At 41.3% G+C, this 18,988-nt stretch overlaps 1 protein-coding gene across 9 annotated transcripts in view; it reads left to right on the top strand.

Annotated features, from left to right (window-relative positions):
• Positions 1-18,988, top strand: part of ZNF608 (zinc finger protein 608) — a 112,208-nt gene that overhangs the window by 70,010 nt on the left and 23,210 nt on the right. The window lies entirely within an intron of this gene.

The following is an 18,988-nucleotide window of genomic DNA, read 5'->3' as shown; positions in this document are numbered from 1 at the left end:
TCTGTTTCTATGTTCTCTGTTTCTGGAGCTCCTTTTATGTAGAAGGTGAACTTCCTGTATCAATCTTCTACTTTTCTAATCTTTTCCCTCCTTTTTCAGATCTCTGGCTTAATAGGTTTTTTATATGTTTTCTGATTGGGGGAGATTTTCTCAACTTTATATTTCAGTTTTTACATTGAAAAGGAGATCCGTTCTCATAGAATTTTCATTTCTGAAAGCTCTTATTGTTACTGGAATTGTTTCCTTAAAAGCCTCCTATTCTAGTTTCATGAATGCAGTGTCTGCTCATTTCCCCAAAGGTATTAATTACCCTCCCTCTCTCTTTCCTTCCCTTCTCCCCCTCTTTTTTTTCTCTTAAGTTCCTTTTTTTGTTTGTGTTTGTTTTGGCCCCTGTCTTCGGTGCTGGAGATTTTCCTCAGATGCCTGATGTTCCTTCACTGACAGTGAATGATGTACTAAGAAGCTAGTTTGAGGTTTCACATGCTTGGGTGGACCTTTTTGATGGTGTAGGGAGGTCTGGGTGGATCGTTTCTCTAGGGGTCTCCCAGCTGCCTTTTCTCTTGCTTTGATCAGTTTCCCCAGAAAAGCCTTCTCTGATTTCCTAGCTACCAGCTTTTGGGGCACCCATTTCAGGGGAAAATGGGTGAAGGTTTCACTCTCCATTGTATAAAAAATCTCATCTTCCTGTTTTTTTAGTAACTATAATATTATCTCCATTATACAGATGAGAAAACTCTTAAAGAGCCTTAAGTTCCTTTGTTGAGTTTTCTTGGTAGCTACCATTATACCATTTATTTCACGGCCTGAAACTGAGATAACTTCAGGTGATTTGGAATGTGCCGTCATATATAGAGAGAGCAAGTCATTTAATTTATTATTGTCATGGCTTACTTGGCCTATTTCCCACCCCCCACCCCCACCCCCCGCAAATGTGGCTTTAGTTACGCTTGGTTCTCAGACAGACTCTAAGTTTGGGAACTTAAAACAGTGGCATATAAATGAAACAGCAAACCACCTTTTTTGTTTGGCTATTCGTTATCTAAACAAAAGAAATTCAGTAGCTTTTGGAATGGACAATTCTTCCCTAACCCCAGCTCTACCCGCCTCCCTTCTGTGTCTTGGCCAGATCATTATTTTGGGCTTGAACTCTGTTCTTCTTATCTTTACTTAGCAACATGAGTTGTTCACCAAGCTGGTTTTTCACAAATTCCTTTCAGTGTTTGTAGCAAAACTCTTATCCCCCTGGTTTTGACTAACCCTTTAACATCTGCACCTCTAAGACTCTGAAGTTGAGACAGACCTCATAAGCACTTCCTTCTACAGAGAACAGCTGTGTTGAAGACACCTCATGAAAGCCAAGGTCCCTTGGCCGTGTCCTGTGGTAGAACCAGGCCCCAGGGGTATCTGGAAACACTCTGCTTGCTTAACCAACGCACATGCAATTAATTGCATTGCCAAGTTTTTCTTCTCAGCCTAGAAAGGAGCTTTTTCCTTTAGTCCACCTACTTTCGTATAATGAAGGGTACTTACCTTCTTTATTGAGTATAAAGACTGTAAAAGTTGATTGTAAATATCACATCCATATCTTACTGCGAGGCATTTTTTTGTCTGTCTGGTTTGTGCATGTATCCCTAGTGCCAAGCACATGGGTAAGCAGCCAGTAAATAAGTGTTGTCTGAGTGAATGCATGGTGAAGAGAAAGGAGGTCAAGTTAGCCCATGACTTTATTTTTTTAATTAATTAACTTTTAATGTTTGTTAGCGTGTAGTTGATTTACAGGGTTGCGTCAGTTTCTGCTGTACAGCAAAGTGTATCAGTTCTACATATGTCCACTCTTCTTTAGATTCTTTTCTCATATAGGTCATTGCAGAGTATTGAGAAGAGTTTCGCCCATGACTTTAAAACCACCCCCCTCCGCCTGTCCCCCCTCCCCGTTGCTCAAACCCACGTTGGCTCTCACAGGGATCTTGTGGGGCTTTTGCACGGTTCTGCCTGTCTAGTCAATAAGGCGACAGGCGGTAAGCTGCAGGAAACATTTTTATATCCCTAAAAGTGTTATCTTCGAGGAGCATAGTTTGTAATACTGGAGTGAAAAGAAGCCTCCTTTCAGAGGGTTGGCTTGATGCAGGCAAAGCTGCTAATTTGTTTTCAGCTTCAAGGAGATTTAGAGCCTTGGCCTCCGTAGCAGTAGCTCACTGTGGAATTGTTTTCCTGCTTCTTCATCTAAGTCTGCACGACAATAGGGAAGGCTGGACGTTTACAGAGCTGGCAGCAAGAGATTCTTCTTTTGCAGACAGTCGTGGAGATTTGTTGCCCGGGACTTTTCTGACTTAATGGTGTGCTCTTGGGAAAATACACTAATCTGTTTTCATATCTGAGGGCAACCACAGAACCTCCCATGGGAAGGCCAACTGGCATCCCGTCACTTACCTGCTGGGAAGGGAAGCATCAGAGTGAAAGTTCTTGCCCGCTCGCCTGAGTAGAGCTGTTATCAGGCCTGCCTGAAGTGGATAGCGTACAAAAACACCCACGTCCGGCAACCAATGTGCGACGTTAGCAAATGCAGTCAGATTCGAACCTGACCAGGTCGCACCTTGGCTTTGCCCACCAGTTGGAGGTACGAGAGTGGGAACTGAGATGACAGCCCATTGTCGTGGAGGTGACACTTCCAAGATGTCCTTTCTGGCCCCTGGTTAAGCCCTCAGCCTGTTTAGACTTTTACAGGAACCCACCAGTGGTACTTATAAGGGGACCATAGAAAAAGAAACTCTAGTGGGTGGTTATGTTTGTACACTCTTGGTCAGAACTTTCGTTATTATGTGGATTTCTATAGTTAATTCGATCACTTTTAGTCTTTCAGAGTTCACTGAGACTTTGTCCCAAAGTGGAGGCGTTTGGGTACTGAGGGTTGAAGTTTTAGCATTTCTTGGTAACGCCTGGATCAACATTCTAGGAATTTGCTTCATCGATGCCAGCTTTCCTTTTTTGGCAATGGAAGACGCGTGAATAATGCCTTCTTTGAAGCTCGAAGGCACACAATGAGCTTAAGAACTCTCTAATTGAACCTTACAAGCTGAGGGGGCCGTGTTGGACTTACGGGCTGCATTTGAACAAACTTCTAGTCACCATAATTTAGTAAGGGTTAGCTGCCAGAAGCCATGTGGGGCTTTATTTGATCCATTTATGAATTAAGAGCCTGCAGTAAATTAATTACCGTATATTGGGGCTAATAAAAGCTGCAGGATGAGAAGGCCTTTGGGTTCTTGTGTGGAGCGGGGACCGGGACAGAGCTGCTTCTTGGTGTGGGAGCCTTTCCTGGCCCCGGGCCTTCCGAGATGCTGGGGGTGGGTGGGAATGGTGTTCGTGCTCCGTGTCCAGCGAAGAGGCATTGGAGCCACTTTTGGCTCTGCAACTGCGGGAAGGCTGTGCTTTATTGATCATAATAAGCTGTTCTGTCTTATTAAAGTTGCATCATGGAGTCTGGTTTTTAGGAGCCCTATTGAGAATTAGTCGCAGAAGAAGCGATTTGCTTGTATTTTCCTACAGTTAACAGGCCAAGCAGATGGGAGAGCAGACCTGAAATAGTTGGGTTGGCTGCCTGCCACCGATCTGTGAATTTTGATTTGCATGGATATGTAATAGTTTGATTTTTCCCTTTTTTGGAAGTTCTTGCCTCTGAGCCTCAGGGAAATTAATCCTTGGTTTCCTGCGGAAGGCCCCCTTGGAAGCGAATGTTGCCAAGATGGGCCACACAGCTCCTGTGCCAGGTTGGGCAGATCAGGACACCACCGGCCCCATGTTGTCAGGAAAGGGCCAGCCCCGGCGTCCCACGGCTTTTCAGGGAAAACTGCTTCCACTCACTATTTGCCTTGCATTTTCAGATGTTTTCCTTTTCTTCAGCCTATGTTCATCAACACACTGAATAACTGAAGAAAGGATGTTAAACTTACACTTCCAACGAGGCATTTATATACAATTGTGAAATAAGCCAGAGCCGCATGTGGGCAAAGATGATCTATGAGTTCTTGCTCAGTCAGTTTTAAAAACTTGTTTTGTTAAATATATGGAAAATACTATTTTAAACCTATGTGTAAGGTACAAAGAACAACATGAAAGCAAACATGTATTTCCTGCCACCTGGATGCAGAAATAGAAAATTGTAGTTTTAGGACCTTTGAAACCCCATGATGGCCCTTCCTTCATCCCACTCTGCTGCTGCTTCTCTCTCTCTCTTTTTTTTATTTTATAGATATCATTCCTTTTTTTAAAAAAAATTTATATTTATTTATTTTTGGCTGCGTTGGGTCTTCATTGCTGCACACGAGCTTTCTCTAGCTGCGGTGAGCAGGGGCTACTCTTTGTTGCAGTGCACAGGCTTTCTCATTGCAGTGGCTTCTGTTGTCGCGGAGCGCGGGCTCTAGGCGCACAGGCTTCAGTAGTTGCGGCGTGTGGGTTCAGTAGTTGTGGCTCACAGGCTCAGTAGTTGTGGCTCGTGGACTCAATGATTGTGGCTCGCAGGCTCTAGAGCACAGGCTCAGTAGTTGTGGTGCACGGGCTTAGTTGCTCCGTGGCATGTGGGATCTTTCTGGACCAGGTATTGAACCCATGTCCCTTGCATTGGCAGGTGGATTCTTAACCACTGCGCCACCAGGGAGGTCCCTACACCATTATTATTTATCCATTCCTTTGCCCATGGACTTTTGGATTGTGGCCAGTTCTTTGCTATTTCAAACGTTCTCCATGTGAACATTCTTGTATATGTCTCCTAGTATCTAAGCCAGTTTTTAAACAAACCAATCTACTTTAAACACTCTGCTGAGTTTTTTTTTTTTTTTTAAGATTTGTTGTGCTAAGAGGGTATGCCACAAAATATTTCAGGTATTATAGATTATAAAATGACCATTTATTACACACTTCAAAGAAAAGCCTGTATTTACACGACAGTATAAAAGAACAGTAGCTTTATTTCTCTGCTCTTAAAAGTGGTCCAGATAAAAGTCCTCGTTGCTGCAAAATGCATTTCGTTAATGTTTGTTAAAACCGCAGCTTGAAGAGTCAAATGGAATTTTAAGATCAAAAAGACAAACGAGAGCCAACAGAAAAGAAAACCAACAAGAAATACCTGCTTCATTTACAGGCGCTATCTTCACCTCTCCCTCCTGGGTTCATGGAGCATTTATTGTTTGCACTTGCCACTAGGTGTTCTGGTTATGTTTCTCTAGTGGCACTCACTAAAAGCCTTTGATGGCATCTCTTCAACCTCTATAAAGTTGAGAACACACTAGGTTCTCCATAAATATGTACCATTCTTCAAGTATGTCTTCCAAGAGTAGCCACGTTGAATAAGAAGAACTCTGCATGTCTTCTGTAGCCTCATCTTGCTGCCCAGGGGCTTTTGCCTCCCTTTTCTCTCTGCACAAAGTCCTCTTCTCCCAGGTCTTCTGCGTGGCCCACTCTCAATGTCTGTCTTGGCTTAGATATTACTTCCCCAGAATAACATTCCTTGACTCCCATCCCCAAACTAACTTCTCTCCTGTTACTTTTCAACCCCTTATACTGCTTTATTTCTTCAAGAACTTAGTACCTAAAACTGTAGCTCCTTGCTTGGTTATTATGTGTCTTGTCCCACTTGGTATGTAGGTATGGAGTCTCTCTTGCTAACTGCTGTTTTCCAAGCCTGCAGTGGTAGCCAGCACTCGGAAGGGGGACATAAACATGACTGAGTAAATGGATTTTCCTTAAATAACGGATAGATTAAAGATATTTCTAAGTAAAGGATGGCTGTAGTCTCATGGAGTGTATCCTAGTAGAGACTAGAGACTTTTAAGCAAGTCATCAAACTCCTTAGGACTTATTTTTCTCATGTGTGAAATGGGGTTATGGATGTAGTAAGTATAAAAACATTAATAGATATAAAATCCCTTTTTTAAAAATGGAAAAGGTGTATTATTATTGTATGTATTGTTGACATTATGTAAACCGCCACAGGCATACTAGCCCTTAAGGTTGTTGAAGGGAACTTGGATTGAGAGTGTTTTAGAGTTTTTCTATAGGAAAACACTCTTTAAAGATAAAAGAACCAGTCAAGTTGGAAGGCTCCAGAAGACGTTGTTTGTTTATCTCAAACCCATGACTCCAAATCACCCTTAGTAATTTTCATCAAGAATCTGTCTGCTTTTAAATGGTATGGGCACCTAGCTGACATGACCTGGCACTTACTAAGAACTTTTTTATTTCCCTCTCAACAGTTAGGTATTCAGAGTTCTATAAAGTTTTCCCTTATTGATAGTTTGTAATATTCTCTTGTTCTTTTTAATGTTCTCACCACGGGGCATGTGGGATCTTAGTTCCCCGACCAGGGATCGAACCTGTACCCCCTTCATTGGGAGTGTGAAGTCTTAACCACTGAACCGCCAGGGAAGTCCCAATATTCTCTTGTTCTTTCATTTAGTGTTTTATTTATCTGACCAGCTGAGTTGCACTCTCTTTCAGAGGAGACACTGTTTTGTTTGGAATTTGTTATTCTCCTGGACAAACATAGTCATGTGCTTGGCGGAGAAAAGGTGTTTGGATACAAGCTTATTAAGTTGTTTAAATACTTTTTATCAACTTTAGAATCTTCTAGACCCGTTTTTCTCAACCCAGACTGCACATTAGAGTCATCTTAGGAGCTCTGGGAAAATGCCATGGCTCAGGTCTCATGTCCAAAGATTCTGACTCGGTTGGTTGAAGATGGAGTCTAGGCATTGTTTTTTGTTTGTTTGTTAGTTTCTTTGTAACTTCTTACAGGTTTTTCTGATGGGCCCTCAGGGTTGAGAACCAGTAAACTAGAGTTGATCATTAGTTTACAAACGTGGCTCTCCACTGGGGTCACCTGGGGAAATTCGAACATGCTGGTGCTTGGGGCCCACTCTCAGAGGTTTTAATTTAAATTCGGGCAGGCTTCGGGGTTTTTAGAAGACAACTCAGGAGATTCTAATGTGCAGCAGTTTGGGAACTTCAGTGCTCAACTGTGGGCTCCTTGAATGCAGCACGAGACCCAAAGAGGTCTGTGCAACTTTGCCTGATGATAAGATTTACCTGGAATACATATGAAAATGCAGACCCCCTCCACCCAGAATCTCCAGAGGAATGGTTGGGAACCCCGAGCTCCACAGGTGGTTTTATGATCAGGCAAGTTTGGGAAACATGGCTTATTACCATATTATAGTTGTGGGTGGATTTTCTTATAATTGACTTGGTTTGCCTCTGAGCAATGAAACCTGCTCTGTAGGCACTCACTATCTTATGAATAATGAAGACAAAAGTCCTTAAGATTTAGGAAAATGTAATAAGCAGGAAAAGGTGTCAGTGTTGTAATTTAATTGAACAATTGCTCTCTTTTTGTAGTTAAATAATGGGAAACTAGGTGCTGCATAAGTCTGAAATAAAAAGCCTATTCAGAGATGAACGTTTGATGATAAGAATATAGCAATTTCTCAAATGTTGATTATGATTTGGGATATCGTGGTTAAATGAAAGCCAAAACCCAAGAAAAAGTCTTGTTGTAGGTGACGGTCTTCTCCCCCCTTCTCCCCCGCCCCGCCCCACTCTAGTCTTCTTAAAATTTGGGGCTGTTGTCTGGTTTTTGTTTCATTCTATTTCATTTACATGATTTGGTCTTGTGGAAGTAATCAATACACCAATATATTAAAAACAAACAAATAACCAAGAAAAGGTGAAAAGCCAAGAACCTTCAATAGAATTGCCCAAAATCTGTTCCGTGCCTAGCATTGTGTGAGCGACTAGAAATGAGAAGTTTAAGACCACCTCTTGTGGTTGGAAGATAAATATAAATGTTTTGTAGTGTCTGAATAATGTGCAGCCTGTTTAATCTACCAACTGGTTAATCAATTGCCCGATAATTAAGAGTGGGAGATGTATATAATACATCATACTGTCTGGTGTTTCTAATCATCTGTAAGAGATTTGCAGTCATTTGTAGGAGAAAGATATCCTTTCCCATGTGAGTTAAGAGACAGAGTTTAATAATGACAAGTATTCCCAACTTTGTGCAGAATCCATTTGAAAGATGCACAAACTGTGCTCACATTGATGGTGGGGATTGGGTGTGTGGCGACATGTAGAAACTAGAGTTAGATCCCCTTCATTGTATATTGGGGTCTCCAGAAATTTATTAACTGCATGTGCTCAGTCTCTCATGTTATTTTTTTTCTGCCATTTTAGAAGCCAGTCCATTGTACTTCCCCTTCCTTGTTTTTTCTTAGCAAGTCACCTTAATTTAGTAGAACTTTCCTGCTGTCACCATGTACTGAATACAAGCCTATGATAAATGAGTTGGGTTCGCGCTCCTCTCTGATGAAAGAACTTTTAGGATACGTATTTGTTTTCTCTGGGTTTCCTCTGAACAATGTTAAGATCTGAGATTTTTGCCTTTTAGCATTTGAGATGCTAACATCAAAAGGCTGTTTCTTCAAAGAACTTCATGTTGCTATTTAAATGGTAATTACTTTTCTCCTGGTTTAGCTCTGGGCTTGATAAATTCAACAGGCTTGGTATTTTTATTTTATCTTGTTGGTACTGGGAAATGAGTGTCTGAATCAAAAACATTAAATTCTGATTAGGAAGACAATTGAACACCTAGAGGGAGCATCTCCTCTACTGTTAACTTGGGAAAAATCTTAAACTATGTTCCAGTGAAAATAAGTGAATGATTCTTTTGCTTTTTGTAGTTATTCATTTTGTATGCATTTTTCCTTTAGTACTGGAAACAGTTTTCCCATTTTCCCAGTCAGTCTAGCCTACTGCTGTTACTGAGGGCATAGTTTGATTCATTCTTCTGAGATTGATTACTTTCATGAAACGAAGGATACTAGAGAATCGTGTTTTTAAAAAGCGCCAGTCCTGGAACCCCAGATCAACTGAATCACGATATTTAGGGGTCAGAGCACGGTATGGTTATTTTAAAAACTTTTCCCCTGTAATTCTAACGGGAACCACTGATACAAACCAATTCCACATTTTATTTAGGTGAGGAAGAATTAAATCAAGTTTATTTAGCGAGGTGCTAATCATTGGTATTTTATGTTATATTTCTCAGTAGTGTATTTAGGGGAAGAAATTGTCTTTCCGTTTTTTAATCATGTTTCTGGGTAATTTCTGGAATCACTATTGGATCCTTTCTTTCTCTGTAGGATCCGGCCTTCGTGAGTTCCGTTATCTTTTCTGTGCACTCCATGATAAAGGAGCCCGAGGAGGATAGATAGCATGTGTGTCTGTTGCTTAATCACAAAAATAAAAGCCAATTTCTGTTTTCTTGTAAAATACTTTTGGTTACGGGCAAAGAGAGAAATTTGACTCTTGAGGTATTGTGTGAGTGGAGGCATTTAGAAGAGAAGGTTGGAAATTGGATGTGTTGTACTCACTGTGGGCTGGAGTCCTCATTAGAAATTTAATGTGGAATGGGATTTGTTTCCGTGGTTTCGCATGACCTTTTGGTTATGGCAAGTTATTTGAAAACCCCAGGTGGTCAGGTGAGTCTTGGCACGTCACCAATCTAAGAATTGAGCGGTAGACATACAGGCAGAAAAAAAAAAGACTTTTCTGGGCTTTGCTTTATATTGTGTATCTTTGTTTCCTGACCATTTAGTTGGAGCTTCCTTTGAATATTTTATTATCTACTTGGTTTATAATCAGGACCACCCACCTGATTTTAGCCTGCTGACTTTTTTTCCCTGCCTTTTTATTCCCTCAAGCCCACAGTGCGTGTGTATTCATATTTTTGCTTTCCATTCACGGAGGTCTCCAGCTGGGAAAATATAGTGTGTACAATACTCTCTGCCTTCAACTGAGGTTGCTCATAAATTGCAACAGAAACACTGCTATCAGCAGCTTAATAGCAGGTAGAATGCAGCTCTGCATATCAAGTCTCAGCAGGATACAGAAACTATGGTTACCAAATTTCCAAAGGAGAAGAGGAGGGGGGAGAAAGTTTTCTCTCTGAGAATAACTGAAACAACATTGCAAATTGATTCACTGAAAGCAGCTTTTTGAAAAGGACGTATAAGGGTTGCCTCAGTGGTTGCTCTTCTGTCACTTTTTGCTGAATTGTTATTTTTGAAGACCTCACAAGAGGTTTCTGTGTGGAGCAGTGTAGAAAAGGCAAGCTTGTTTGCTGCTTTTCTCTTTTCTTTTCTTCCTTTCTTTTCAACTCTATTCTTCTCCCTCTCTCTCTCTCTTCCTCTTTGTCTCTCTCTCTCTCATCCTTTTAAAACAAAAGGGCTTTGCTAAACTTAGTGAAAAGGGTACTGGTTAACTCTAAGGTACGGTGAGTAGGTGGAGTTAGAAGCTGCCCTCAGCCACATCTACCCTCAGGTAAGCCTGTATCTCTGGCAGAGGCATCCTGCCTATAACAGTGCTATTGGTGTTGCCTCTAAGCTACAATTGATTTTATCTGCACAGTGACCTGTCTACTTATTTGACCTCTGGTAAAAGAGCACACAATTATATAGCACATCAAGATGTTAATATTTGAGGCTAAGATGTGAAAATGGACGCTCTTAATTATAGATCCTTTCCAGTAAAAGAAAATAGATGGCTTCTCCAGTGTGAGAATTTCCAGTGCTTTAGCACATCGTTTTATCTTAATAAGTGAGATTATATTAATAATTTTAACGTTAAAAATCAAGGTTTGCACCCCAATATTCAGAGCACCCCAATAGTCATCGAGGGAATTCCCCTCGATGAAGAAAGGATCGCTGGGCTTCATCATCTTTTGTGAGTGGCCGTAGCAGAATGCCGCCTCTTGCCAGAAAGGATTAGTGTGGATGGCGAAATAATTCTTGCTTTAAATCGAGTTAAGCTGTTGTATTAATACTCCTGTCAAAGGGCTCAGGCAGATAAAAAGTTCTCAGCCTCATTCCAGGCTCCTTGGTGGCTTTCCCCAAAGGAATAGAATAATACCTCCTACCCCAGAATGTCAGAAAGTAATTAATCAAAATCATTATTCCCCATTTCTTTCCTGGTAAAACTCAGCATGGTTTATGTATATCTTATTTTGTATGATGAACATTTTTCTTTAAAGTCTGTTAGCTTAGTTTCTCTGCTGAGAATCACCTCACATGCTTGGAGCATGAGTAGAGGTAAGAATCGGTATTTTTAATAAGCACTCAGGTGGATCCGTATCATCCTGCGAGTTTGGGAAAACATTAGAGTCTGATAAGCCTGGGTTTGAAACCCATATTCCATCTTCTAGGGTGTGCGTGTGTGCATGCGTGCGTGCGTGCGCGTGTGTGAAGTATAGTCACTTTATAATAACATATTAGTTTCAGGTGGATAGCATAGTGATTCAGTATTTTTACAGGGTATACTCCATTAAAAGTTATTACAAGTTAATGGCTCTAATTCCCTGTGTTATACAATATATCCTTGTTGCATGTCTATTTTTATATGTAGTAGTTGGTGTCTCTTAATCCCGTACCCCTATCTTGCTTGCCCCCTCCCCTTTAGTAACCACTAGTTTTCTGTATCTGTGAGTCTGTTTCTGTTTTGCATATACGTTCATTTGTATTATTTTTTAGATTCCACATATAAGTGATATCATACAGCATTTGTCTTTCTCCGTCTGCCTTATTTCACTAAGCGTAGTATTCTCTAGGTCCATCCATGTTGCTGCAAATGGCAGAATTTTGTTCTTTTTTATGGCTAAGTAATGATGGGCACTTGGGTTGCTTCTATATCCTGGCTGTTGTGAGTAGTGCTGCTCTGAATATTGGGGTGGAAACCTTGATTTTTAACATTCAGCAAAGCCTATGGAATTTACTGTAACTAACACTCCATTTGGTTTAAGTATTGTGTGTTGTCCACCCGTTCTTGCCAGGTGACTTGCCCATGTGCCATCTCCATAGGCCAGGAAGGTGTGGTGACTGATTGCCATCCTGAGAATGCCTCATCTCCCAAAGCAAAGACAGAGAACGCCTGGGGATGCAGCCCTGGCCTTTCAGCCATCATTGGCTACTTTTGAGCCTTGTGATAAAATGAAGCAAGTAGAACAAAGGGTTCTTGGTGCAAGTTTAGATAAACTCTATTTTGTAATGTTATTTTTGATATCATTCCATCAGCAGGTAACGCGCGTGTGTGTGTGTGCGTGTGTGTGTGTGTGTGTTTAGGCTTGATTAAATGAACAGGGGAGTGCCTCGTTCCCGTGTTACGTACCACGGGACTTTGGTTTTATTGTTCACTGCTCTGGCTCTTTCTTTGCCCAGATCTCAGAGAAGCCTTTTCTTGGTGACCCCTCTCCTCCAAAGCAACTTCTAATCTTTTGGATGTGTGTTAGTCTCACTGGAGCAAAATTCTGCAACGGCTCCTGGCTGGTGGTCAGACCCCTCAGCTGTGTGATGGGCTCTGAAGGGACCCCTTGCTCATTGGAGAAGCACTGAGAGCCCGTCGACTGGTATCCTGGTTGCCACTCACCTTGGGTGCTTGTGTGTGGACACAGAGGATCACTGGAAGAGAAGGAAGTCGGAGACCCAGTTATGGTTTTGGCTCTCTCCTCCTTCGCCCTGGGGCCTGGGACCAGACATTTAACACCTCTGGGCCTCAATTTCCTTCTCTGTAAGGAGAGTGATCTTCAAGATTCTTCTGTGCTTGAAAATTACATGATTTTTTGATTTGTTTATTTTATGGGAATTCAGGACATGATATGATGAAGCTTATTGTGTAAAACGAACTAGGGCAAAGGGCAAACCCCTTGAATCGAGGGCCTGGAGGGTACGTTCATCCCCTTTGTCTCAGTGTCCGTGGGGTTACTGGGTCGTTGTCACAGGCTGGAGGCAGACCCCCTGGGTTCCAATTCCCAGTTCCACAGCTTACTGCCTGTGTGACCTTGGGCAGTACCTTACTGCCTGCTTCATGCCCCAGTCTATCATTGGTAAAATGGAGATAAATATAGTATGCCTTACGCCCTCCCTCCCCCAACACACATTGGGTTGTTAGGAGGATTAAATGAGTAAATATCCGTAAGACATTTTGAATGGTGCCTGAAACATATTCAGTATGAAATGCACTTGTTAAATTAACAGACACACAAAAGTCTACTCCCCAGCATTGTAATATTTGTTCTAGGCAAAGACAGGAGTGTTCTTCAGTCGTCTGCCAGCATGTTCTCTAAAATGTGAGATTCCATCTAGAAGACAGGAAGACCCTTGGACTTGTAGGCTCTCTTACAGTTGCCAAGAGCAGTGTTAATGTTGGTAGTGCGTCCTTTCTGACGGCCGCATCAGGCTAGCTGGTGTCTTGACAGCAAGACCTTCCAACACGGGTGACTGTGAGAGGAGGGAGATGCGATGGTCAGGGAACGTGTGCATCTCGGGATCCGCAGTGGACGAACACTCGTCCCCAGGAGGCCATTTTGACTGCTTGTCAGAGACAGCTTTCCTGTGGGTCATGTGGAATGTAAACTACAGGAAGAGGTGTGGAAGCAGTGTCATTGGGAACAGTGCTTCATGGGTAAATATTTATTGCCCCCAAACCCACGTCAGTAAATTTCTTTTTTCAGTTTCTTTCATCTGGGATCATGAATGCACCCTAAGTAGAAGTGATCTTGAAGGATTGATCTTAAATAACTCATGCACTCAGGGATCAGGCAATTCACTTTTTACTCTCAGTTGAATTGCTAATTGAATACATTAAGTAAATGAGAGTTTACATGTCTATCATCCTCTCTCCCCAGGATACCCTCTGCATCTACCTTGACTGTATTAACTCATGTGTCGATGACTGGCATTTCTATTGTGGCTGTTATGGCCATTTTACTTTAGAATAGCAATTTAAAAAAAAATTTTTTTTTTTTTTTTAGTTCTATTTTGTAGAATATTTGCCTGCACACCATGATTTACATATATTTACCAGACTTATATTTAAAAATATGCCTTCACATAAAATTAGGCTACTTTAATTAGCTAGAATGAAACATTAAATACTGTAATTTGATGAGCAGATTAAAACACACACAGCAAACCCAATCTGTGTTTTGATCATTTGAGTTGTGAAGAGACTAGTCAAAATGAGTTACCAGTCTTCTGGGGGCGGGGGAAGTGCCTTTACTGTATTGTGAAGGCAAGAATATGGAAGTGGTTGGAGAAGCCAGGCACATGATTCTCCTTGTAGGAGAAGCCAGGCACATGATTCCTAATAGCCTAAAGATGTGACTTCTTTTTTTTTTTAATTTGAATATTTATTTATTTGGTTGCATTGGGTCTTAGTTGCGGCAGGCAGCCTCCTTAGTTGCGGCTCGCTGGCTCCTCAGTTGTGGCATGCGAACTTTTAGTTGTGGCATGCATGTGGGATCTAGTTCCTGGACTAGGGATCCAACCCAGGTCCCCTGCATTGGGAGTGCGGAGTCTTAAATTGCGCCACGAGGGAGGTCCCAAGATGTGACATTTTTAAAGAAACTATTTGTATTATTGGGAGAACATGAGATAACCAAAAGCACACCGGGAAAGAAAATCATCATTCTGCATTTCAGTTGGCACCAAGAAAGTCCGTATTAGAAGTCACAGGCCACTTGTTGAGGACAAGTGGTGCCTGTCCCACTTCCAATAACCCTAACCAAAGGGCAGGTGACCTCATCTGTGCCAACAAGGATCACACCTGGAAAACATCACTCAGAACATCACCTGAGTCTTTTGCTAGTAATGATCATGAATGTGTAACCCGGGATTTGCACTGCTGAGCAGTAAGTTAAATAATTGTATTATCTCCTTGAAATCAATTTCTGGTGATCACACGTGCAGATTGAAAACCATGGCTTTAAGATTTACATTCAGCAAATAAAATTTACATTCCCTGAAAGGCAAAGAAGGCTGTCATTTCATGCTTCCTAAGCTTCATTGTCTATTTCCCTTTGGTACACACAAGCCGCCTCGGATGCACCAGTGTACGTCCCATTATGGAGAGAGTTTTCTGCTCTGTCAACTTTGTTTTATAAAAGCTCTGTTTTCTTTATTACCTCTATTACATCTGTAAAATTTATTTAAGCAATGACAAATCTCTCTTTGGGGCCCAGAGTCTGGGAGAAGAACCAGTGGCAGGGTATTGGGAGGAGATTTGTTGGATCTGACTGTTCGTTAAATTGGAAGGAGCAAGGGGAGAGGCCAGCGGTCCAGATCTGCCAGGGCTGGGTGGGTTACGGTCTGTGTACGTCTGCATCATGTGAGCAACAAATGTACCTCATCAGTTGCTTTTGTAATAGTTCAATAAAAGTGGATGGCTCTTGAAATCCCAGAGGAAGGTTCCTGGTTTCTTTAACTAATAAGGGTACTTATACTTAGTTCACAAAAATTTCTAATAAAAAATAGAAGGTAAATAAAGCCAAATTGTTTACATCTATATTATCATCAAGTTACTTTGAAAATGGAAAGAATCAACCGAGATGGGCTCCTTCACTTAGGAAATATCAGAATCGGGTGATGAATAATGCTCAGCTTCACGGTTTTTGCTTTTATATTTTAATTTGTGTATATAATTATAATACGGGGGTTCCTTTATGCCTTTATTCATTTTTTTATTGAAGTATAGGTGATTTTCAGTGTTGTGTTAATTTCTGCTGTACAGCAAAGTGATTGTTATATATATACATTCTTTTTTAAATATTCTTTTTCATTGTGGTTTATCATAGCATATTGAATATACTTCCCTGTGCTATACAGTAGGACCTTGTTGTTTATCCATTCTATATATAACAGCTTACATCTGCTAACTGCAACCTCCCACTCCATCCTTCCCCAAACCCTCTCCCCCTTGGCAACCACAAGTCTGTTCTCTATGTCTGTGAGTCTGTTTCTGTTTCGTAGATAGGTTCATTTGTGTCATATTTTAGATTCTATATATAAGTGATATCATGTGGTATTTATTTGTCTTTCTGTTTCTGACTTACTTCACTTAGTATAATAATCTCTAGTTGCATCCATGTTGCTGCAAGTGACGTTATTTCATTCTCTTTTATGAATAGTATTCCATTGTATATATACCACATCTTCTTTATCCATTCATCTGTCGATGGACATTTAGGTTGTTTTCATGTCTTGGCTATTGTGAATAGTGCTGCTGTCAACATAGGGGTGCATGTATCTTTTTGAATTAGAATTTTGTCTGGGTATATGCCCAGGCGTGGGATTGCTGGATCATATGGTAATTCTATTTTTAGTTTTCTGAGGAACCTCCATACTGTTTTCCACAGTGGCTGCACCAACTTACATTCCCACCAACAGTGTAGGAGGGTTCTTTTATGCTTTTATTCATTTTAATGTTACACTTGTCTTAAAAGAAAAACCCACTTACTGAGTACCTGCTCTTTGCCAGGCACTTTGAAAGAGATGGTGCTTAGTCTGAGAGGTTGGCAGGTAAAAATCGGGCATCCTGAATGTTACGGTAAGTTCTGTGATAGAAATATCCACGGATGCAGTGAGGCAGCCTCAGGGCCTCCTAGTTCAGGCACCTGAACTCAGATTCCAAAGATTAAGGCAGGTCCAGGTTCTCCAGGCAAAAGGTAGGAGCAAAGCATGAAGTGACCTGTTGTGTGCCAGGGAAGTTTAAAGGCACTTTGAGGTGTGAGGCAGGGGAGAGGCAGTGGTGAGTGGAAAGGTAAACCAAGGCCTGACTGGCCAGTGGTATGGATGAAGAGGAGGGGATGCAGTCGGGAGTGAGTTAGGAGTCAAAATAGTCATGACTTGATGACTGATGAGACGTGAACGCTTAAACAGAAGCAGAAGTCTGCGGGTGTGAATTGTGACACCTCTGAAACAACAACTAAAATCCTAAGAAGTTAGAACTGTAGTCTATAGTGAATTCTAGAATCATCCCTTGGTTTTATGCTATGGATAATACCTTCTAAGCAGTTAAACATAAGTTGAATAGAGAAGCGTTTCCAGATTCTGTGCTTTTCCCAGACCACTGTTTTCTCTGCACGTTATAGGAGAGAAGAGTAGTTCAACAAATTAAGGGTTTTAAGCATTGGTATGCTGGTAGATAGTTAACCACTGGCTCTGGGGTGGGAGTTGGGAGCTGGGAGGAGGGGAGCCCTGATGTGTAGTGTTTGCTGTTTTCTGTGGTATGTATTCTCACCATGGTTCATTTCAAGCTTCCAACATGGTGTCTCACGTGGAGCTGGGACGAGACACATGCACAGACCTCCAATCTCACCACCCATCAGCACGTACATGGCTGTAACCTTGTGTGTTCCCGTCCATGCATGCGTAGTTTCTTCATGAAATCGTGTTGTTGATAAACTTAATGTTTATGTAAACTTGTACAATGCATTTAGGAGCATGGTACAGATGCCACGCCTGCCTGTGTTCAAATCTCTGACTGGGGGCAAGTCAGTCAGTTAAGCTTTCTTATTGTTAATTTGCTCACCAGTAAAATAGTAATAATAAAAGAACCTGGCATGTAAGCACTGAGAAATAAATGAGGTAATCTGTGTAAAAGCACTTCTTCTTGTGACCTACACGTAGTAAAGCACTCAATCAATGTTCTTATATTTATTTTCTGTCTTTACGCCCTGGGGACAGTAACACAAATGTTAACTGCCTGTTGTGTAAAATAATGCTGCTTTTATTAGTTTTGGATTGCCATCTTTGAAGCTTCAGAAGAGACTCCAAATTCAACTATACCAAGATTCAGTAGCAAATCTCGAGTTCATTGTGTCTAGAGGCTTAAACATTTTAGTAATCAATTTGGCCCCCTTGCAGCTTTAATCTTATTGACTCAAGACTTACACTTTATAGTCTGTTTTTATATATAGCAGCTACTTGAATATTTTAGTTGATTTTTCTCTGAATCTTTTCCTAGCTTATTTTTGGGTGGTGAGACATAGGACTACCCAAGGAAGACCTTTTATGTAAGAACAGGCTACACGTGCAGTTTTGTCTTGAGTACTTTACAAAAAAAAATTTTTTTGGCCCTGGTAGCCCATGATACTTACGAGTTTAATGTGCTTTGACGATTGTATTCTCGGTTGAGTTAGAAAATTCTAATTTTCTTTAATATTAAAGTTGAGTTGAACTGAATGGCACCAGAAAATGTAACCTGTGGCACCAAGAGATTTTGTTCTCTTAACTATCACCTCTTGGGAAAGCTTATCAAATCTAGTATTAACATTCACATACCTTGGAGTCAGTATACTATCAGACACATAATGAAAAATGGTTTTCTGTTCACTCGCTTGGAAAAACATGCACTAATTTCTGTGTACTAATTCATATACCAGTATATACTAAATAAAATAGCGTAATCTATCTCGTGGCTAAATGTTATAGGATTTTGTGACCCAAAACCTCTAAATCAAAAGCTAAGTGAAACACCAAGCCATTTGGATTTTCTGTTTTTCTGTATCCAAGGAATGTGATTTCTACAATGTCAACATGTGATTTTCTCCTTGGCACCAAGGCTGTTGGTCAGCAGTTTCAGCAGGTTTGGGGGAACTTTGCTGTGTGGCATGCCTGGTCTGGGCACCCACTGCACTTAAGGGACCGTCCTGGTCCCTTAAGTGCTTGCCCTTTCCCAGGCTCCCACCTCTCCCTCCCCCTCCCCTCCCCTCCCCCCTCCCCCTCCCCCTCTCCCTCCCCCTCCCCCTCCACTGGGAGGCCCGTTTGGATAAGAAACACATGGTCTGCCTGGTTTTTCTTTCAAAGAAAATGAGAAAGCCTTTGGACCACTAATTCTGCAACCCCTTTAGAGTGCTACATTCCTCAAAGGAAACCTGAGTGGAATTTTGTACCCTCACCCTGAGGCCATCCAGTCTGTTGTTAGCTGCTCACAAATCTAACTTCCCCGTTTCAGCTGAAAAAGGTCTTTAGTTATTTTAAGCAAAGGACATCAGAAGGAAATAATATGTTTCTACCTCATTTCTCTATCAAGCATTTTCCTGCCCTGGGTACTAATCCCCACAGATATTTGTCATGAAAAAAAATACTTAATGTCCCATATGCCA

This window comes from Balaenoptera ricei, chromosome 3 (assembly GCF_028023285.1).
Source record: "Balaenoptera ricei isolate mBalRic1 chromosome 3, mBalRic1.hap2, whole genome shotgun sequence".
NCBI classification, from domain to species: domain Eukaryota; kingdom Metazoa; phylum Chordata; class Mammalia; order Artiodactyla; family Balaenopteridae; genus Balaenoptera; species Balaenoptera ricei.
This window is presented reverse-complemented; position numbering and strand designations above follow the sequence as displayed.